The 6012-nt window shown below is 45.7% G+C and overlaps 1 long non-coding RNA gene across 1 annotated transcript in view; it reads left to right on the top strand.

The window, feature by feature from the left end:
• Nucleotides 1-4109, top strand: part of LOC125615944 — a 4795-nt gene extending 686 nt beyond the window's left edge. Inside the window, exons 2-3 of the long non-coding RNA XR_007346547.1 lie at nucleotides 1732-1851; nucleotides 3825-4109. This is a non-coding gene — a long non-coding RNA (uncharacterized LOC125615944). The remainder of the gene's footprint in view (nucleotides 1-1731; nucleotides 1852-3824) is intronic.
• Nucleotides 4110-6012: the final 1903 nt, after the last annotated feature.

Below are 6012 nucleotides of genomic sequence, written 5' to 3'. Positions count from 1 at the left end.
AAAAAAAAAAAAAAAAAAAAAAAAAAAAAAACCTCAACGATCTTTAGGTTGGTGCTTTCTTCCATCAAAGCCCTGCTCTATAGCTTGATAATGTAGGTTTCTAAATTTCAAGGTAAGGCAATGGGATTTGGAAAAAAAAAAATTCATTTGAGAGACAAGATAACATCCAGAAGTCTTTCAGAAAGTCCTGCATGAACAAAGGTGGGGAGGGGGCATGAGAAGAAAAAGAAGCTGATGTGGGGGAAGGAGAGGTGTGAATGGCCCTGAAGTAATTTGGTGAGAGGAAGAGATAAACAAGGGGCCTTTAGCCCCTGGGAAGGCCAGAAGGAAAGCCTGTTACTCCCAATAGCCAAGGCATTAGATTTCACGCAAAGCCCTTTATCTCCCCCTAGGACTGATGTTATCTGGGCTTGAAAATGATAAATCGTTTATATAGCATTTGCTGATTTACAAAACGAAGGTGCTGTGAGGATGCGGTGGGTGGGGCTCAGGGGCACAAGCTACAGGGAGTGTTGATCTCCCCCATCATTTTGCAGGAATCTTATCTCCTGGGGAGTGGACTAGGAAGAGTGGAGGCAGGGCAGGGGAGCTGGAGCTGCGGAAGGAGAGGGGGCCGGCAGGGAGCGGGCTGAGTGCTGTGGGTTGTTCTTCTGGTTTTTCTGGGTGTGTGTGTATGTGTGTGTGTGTGCGNTCCCCTCCCCTCTTCTCTCTCTACCCCCTCTACTGACCTTCATTTCTCCCTCTTGTATTATTTTTCCCTTTCCCCTCATTTCCTCTTGTATGTTCGCTAAAAATGGGAGTTCATAACCCACTTGAAGCAAAGTGTGAAAGATGATATATCAAGAACTATGTAATGTTTTGAACAACCAACAATAAAAAAAAAAATCCTTGCACTTTAGGACTGTTTGTAAACTAAGAGCTTTCCCACTAAGTTTTGGTGGCAGGATGCCACGTGGGCTTTACTACTGGGCTCTTAGAATGACTCCACCTCATTAGGGAGAGAGTGAAGCTGAATGTTATGCTATCCAGTGGCCTGAGTTTCCCCACAGTGGGGAAAAAAGTCCCAAAGGAACTTGGGTTCCCTGTTTGGGACTTTGATCCTCTCCATCTTTAAGTCCAAATGTACCCTGAGAGACAACAAGCCCCGGAAATGTCCAAACTGTGCATGTGGTCACAGGGCTCTGCAAACAGATTTGAGGGTGTGTTTCATAACTTGGGCCCACACCATATTTCCTACCTAACTTTGAACACTTGTTACTCTCCTGAATGAAGCCCCCCGCCCCCCCAGGTTAGCAGGGTGGCTCACACCTGTAATCTCAGCAGCTCTGGAGACTGAGACAGGAGGATGGTTGATCAAAGCCAGCCTCAGCTATGGCGAGGCACTAAGCAATTCAGTGAGACCCTGTCTCTCAATAAAATACAAAATAGGGCTGGGGATGTGGCTCAGTGATTGAGTGCCCTTGAGTTCAATCCCTGGTACCAAAAAAAAAAAAAAGCAAGCTGTCCCTTTGGTGCTCCATGGTGACCATCAATGTGTGGTGGATGGAGAAAAGAGTAAGGAGGAGGATATGGTGGAGGGCAGGGAAGGAGGAACCCCTGTTTGAAGGTGTAGGCCAGCTATGGCAGGGAGGCAGGGAATCAGGCACTGAGGAGCACCTCCAGGCAGATGCATCTTGGGGAAGAGTATGCTAGGGAGTTAGAATTGTGTTTTGTAAAAATGTTTTTATCCAGGCACCTGCTGGGAAATCCTCATGGAGCATGCTGACCCCAAGGTACAGAGATTAGAGAGAGCACATGAGAGAGGAAGGGCTGTTATCACCACACCAAATACAGAGCCGTTCTCAACTTCAGGTAGGCCTGGGGCTCAGGAAAACAGGGGCAGAGGGAGACATTTGCCTTGGCTGGGCTGTGCCCCAGCATGGGCTGTCCCAAAAGTCATCCTGAGAGGGAGCCACGACTGACAGGTGCTCCTTGGAAACCCCCCACCTGCTGGCTGAGGTTTTCTGATCATCCTGGAAGTCTTAGATTTGGATGTGTCACTTAAAAATGCAGCTCGAACAGAGAGACCTCCACTATGGTTCCCATGGGGGGGCCGTGAGTGGCCACATTGACCATTAAAACAAAACGTTCATAACTGCCCCAAACAATGCCTGGGAGATCTGGAAAGGCCACCTTCATCTATGAGTGCATGGATTAATTTTTCTTTCTTCCTTCCTTTTAAAAATTTTGTCACTGGGGATTAAACCCAGGGCCTTGCCTTCCCTTCCTCTTTCTTTCCTCCCCTTCCTCCCCTCTCTTTCTCCCCCCCCCCCCAATCTTTCCTTTTCAGTAGTGTTCGGGATAGAACCCAGGTCCTCACACATGGTAGGTAAGCACTTTACTACTGAATTATATCCTCAGTCCAGAAGGACTGACTTCTGTTGGAAGATTTTCAGGGTGCCCATTCTGAGTTGTAGCTGCTAAGCCCCAGGGAGCAGCTACAGGAGGTCTCACATCCTGGGGTGGTGGCTTGCTTCAGAGTCTGTAGTTGGTCAGGGCACTGGCACAGGGTCTGCATTATTTGCAGTCATGAAAGGGCTCATGAGGACCGAGCTGTCATCTCATGAAGTATCTTGCTTGCTCTGAAAGTTGAGGGGCCAACTTTTCAGGAGGTGTCACCCCTTTTTCCTCCCTTCACCTGTGGCCCCATGGACTCCAGTCAGCATTAAAAGTCTGAGTCCCAGTTTTCTCTGATATGTGGAGGCTGATCCATAATGGGGATGGTGGAGCGGGGAGCATGGGAGGAATGGAGGAACTTTAGATAGGGTAAAGGGGCGGGAGGGTAAGGGAGGGGGCATGGGGGTAGGAAAGACGGTGGNATAAGAGACAGCTTACATACAATGGCTCTTCCTAAATATGTAACAATAGTAAAGTTTAATTTATAAATTAGATGCAGTCAGAGATGGACATCATTACCCTAAGTACACGTATGAAGACACGAATGGTGTGACTCTACTTTGTGAACAACCAGAGACATGAGAAATTGTGCTCTATCTGTGTACTATGGATTGAAATGCAGTCTGCTGTCATGTATAACAAATTAGAATAAATAAATAAATTTTAAAATTAAAAAAAATCTGAATCCCAGATGAGGGCATGAGCCAGTGAGATGAATCTGCTGGGACGGCAGGCCTCGCCTGGGGAGGCCTGATGAAGAGCACAGCTGGCCAGGCTAGAGGGCTCTGGCTGTGGGAGGTGGTGTCATTGGGCATCTGCCACCCCAGGATGTGAGACCTCCTGTAGCTGCTCGCTGCCCAGGTATTGCATGAGTGGAATTATATAAAAAGCCTTTATGAGCTGGAGAGAGTGTGTAATCTGCTCTGAAGAACATAAAGTTCATTGTTTCCCGTCCGCTGTGGCTTCCTCTCAGCTCAATCTATTATGAATGCTCACTGCCTGTCTCCTTTCCACAGGCAAATGTTCCACGGGCTTCCAAGAGGCTGTGTTCAAGACACCAGAGTTCTAGCCCTTTAGGAATGAACGAGCAAGCAGGGTTTTCTTTCTTACTTTAGAAAGGGATTTTAATTGAAGACCAATTCCTGTTTCCTAGTCTGTTTGTGTTTTTGTTTTTTTGTGGTGCTGGGGATGGAACCCAGGGCCTTGCACAAGCCAGGAAAGTGCTATAGGCTGAGTTACACCCCCGGCTCGCCACTGCATTTCGAATCACATGTAATTCATAACACAACCTGAACATTTATGTTTTAACCAGAAGGGCTTGGTCATACTCAAATAGAAACTTGAAAGGCAGGTACTTTCTCAACTTTTGATTTTTTTAACCTTGACAGCCTTGAGACTTGCAGGGAAAGATCAGAGCTCACTCCACCGACATCTTAACAGGGAGGGAGTCCCCAGAAAGAAAGCAAATTTGACTCTAAGGGCTCTGGAGTTAAGGTAAGTAGTTGCAAAAGAAAGCTGGTCACTGGGCTAATGTCCACTTGCAAGTGATTTCCTTCTTGGTTAGTGTCTTCTATCTAGCATTTTTCCCTGAGGATAGCAAAATGAAAATAACTTTTTTCAAAAAGTATTCTCTCTCTCTCTCTCTCTCTCTCTCTCTCTCACACACACACACACACACACACACCCCTCTAGGTCCCCCCTGGGAGTCACACAAACATTGCCACCCTAAGCTGCCCAGCAGATTCCTGCATAGGGAAAGGAGGATCACTTAACAGTCAAGGTTGGGAGCCCCTTCTTTACCAACAACCCCATCCCAGGAATTTGCTTTTGTTAAAACTCCAAAGGAAGGAAGAAACCCTCTAGTACACCTCCTTATTTGTTTCCCATACTAGGGAAAGTCGGTCCCCATTTTTGGAGAAATGTCCAGGGCAATTTCCTTTGCCAGCAGGTGGGCAGGTGGGGACTCACTGAGGCACTTACCTGTGACTTCCTTCCCGGGAAGCAGGACGTGGAGTCTCCTCTGTCCCCTCTGAGGCTGGCCCTCCTGGATAAAGATGGCAGGGTCTGGCTTCCTTTGCTTTGGTAAAAAGCTGTATGTAAACCAGCAGCTTAGGACAGACGTGTCAGATGCGTTCTTGGGGAAGAAGTAACTTGGTCAGGACTTCCAGAAAACATGCCACAGGAGCAAAAGCTCCTCCTAGACCGAAGAAGTCAAGGAAACTGATTTTGTGTCTGTTTTCCTGGAGTCCATGGTGTGTGTTTGTACAAGCCAAGCAAAACCCCCAGTGAATTACTTCACTCCTCGCAAACGTTCGGCACAGCCTTCAAAATCGCCCAAGGATCTTTTCATCAGTTCAAAGGAAAAATGTGCTATTTCAATCTTCGAACGTATCTCTTTATAGCTGTAGAATTATCACGTCATGTAATATGCATGCTGCACCTGGGGGGTGGGGGCGTGAGCATGAAGTAGTTTTTTTTTTCTTTTGTAGTGTATTTTTTACAAAATTCACTTTAAAATCACACTGATTTGGCCATGTCTAGAAACATACGTGTGTGTGTGTATATGTGTGTATGTGTGTGTGTGTGTATTTAAGATTGAAGAAGAAGATCAACGTAGCTGCAGATTTTTTTGTCTTGTGGTGGGGGAAAGGGGAGGGAGAGGCAGAGGGAATGTGCTAGAAGGAAGTAGAAACATCGATTCTGAACTTTCATTCCGTCAGCACTGAACATGGCCCACTGTGGTGGCTGTGGGACTCTGAGATGGCTGAACTGCCGTGGCTTGTTCTCAAGCCTTGTCCTCATGGACCAAAGGGCTCCTTTGTGTTAGCAAGTCCTCTGTGAGGTCAGTGGGGGCTGTGTGGCCTGGCCCAGCACACAGCTGTGGGTGATATGGCTGGGGACAAAGAGCAGATGTTTTATTAATGTGGGCCTCGTTAAAGAATGGTCTAGATGCTTTACAGTGTGAAGAAAATATCCGATGATGCCGGCAGACCTTTATAAGGTTGTTTGAAGTTGCAGTCCTCTTTAGTCATATTGTGGGGGTATCATCCAAGATATTCCACGGATGCCTCAAAATAAGGACAGTACTGAGCCCTGTGTGGGCTGTTTTTTCCTGTGCATGCATACTTATATAAAGTTTAATTTATAAATTAGGCTCAGTAAGAGATTGACAATAATAGCTAAAATAGAACATTTATAACAATATACTATTAATATAACTTTTAATGTAAATCTTATTTAAAGTGTATGAACTGTTTTTTTCTGGAATTTTCTATTTATTATTTTAAAACTGTGCATAACTATGGGTAACTGAAACTGCAGAAGGTGAATCCATAGATAAGTAGGGGGAAACCACTGTATTTTATTATCATTATTATTTGGGGGGTACTGGGGATTGAACCCAGGGCCTGCCTGCTAAGCACAAGCTCCAGTAGTGATTTTTTTAATTTTTGTTTTTTTCTTTAAATTTTATTTTTATACCAGTGATTGAACCCAGGGATATTTAACCACTGAGCCACATCCACAGCCCTTTTTAATATTTTTATTTAGAGACAGGGTCTTGTGGCTCAGTGGTAT

Source organism: Marmota marmota, unplaced genomic scaffold, assembly GCF_001458135.2.
Source record: "Marmota marmota marmota unplaced genomic scaffold, marMar, whole genome shotgun sequence".
In the NCBI taxonomy this organism is placed as follows: domain Eukaryota; kingdom Metazoa; phylum Chordata; class Mammalia; order Rodentia; family Sciuridae; genus Marmota; species Marmota marmota.
The sequence above is the reverse complement of the archived record's forward strand: the minus strand, read 5'-3'. Positions and strand labels throughout refer to the sequence as shown.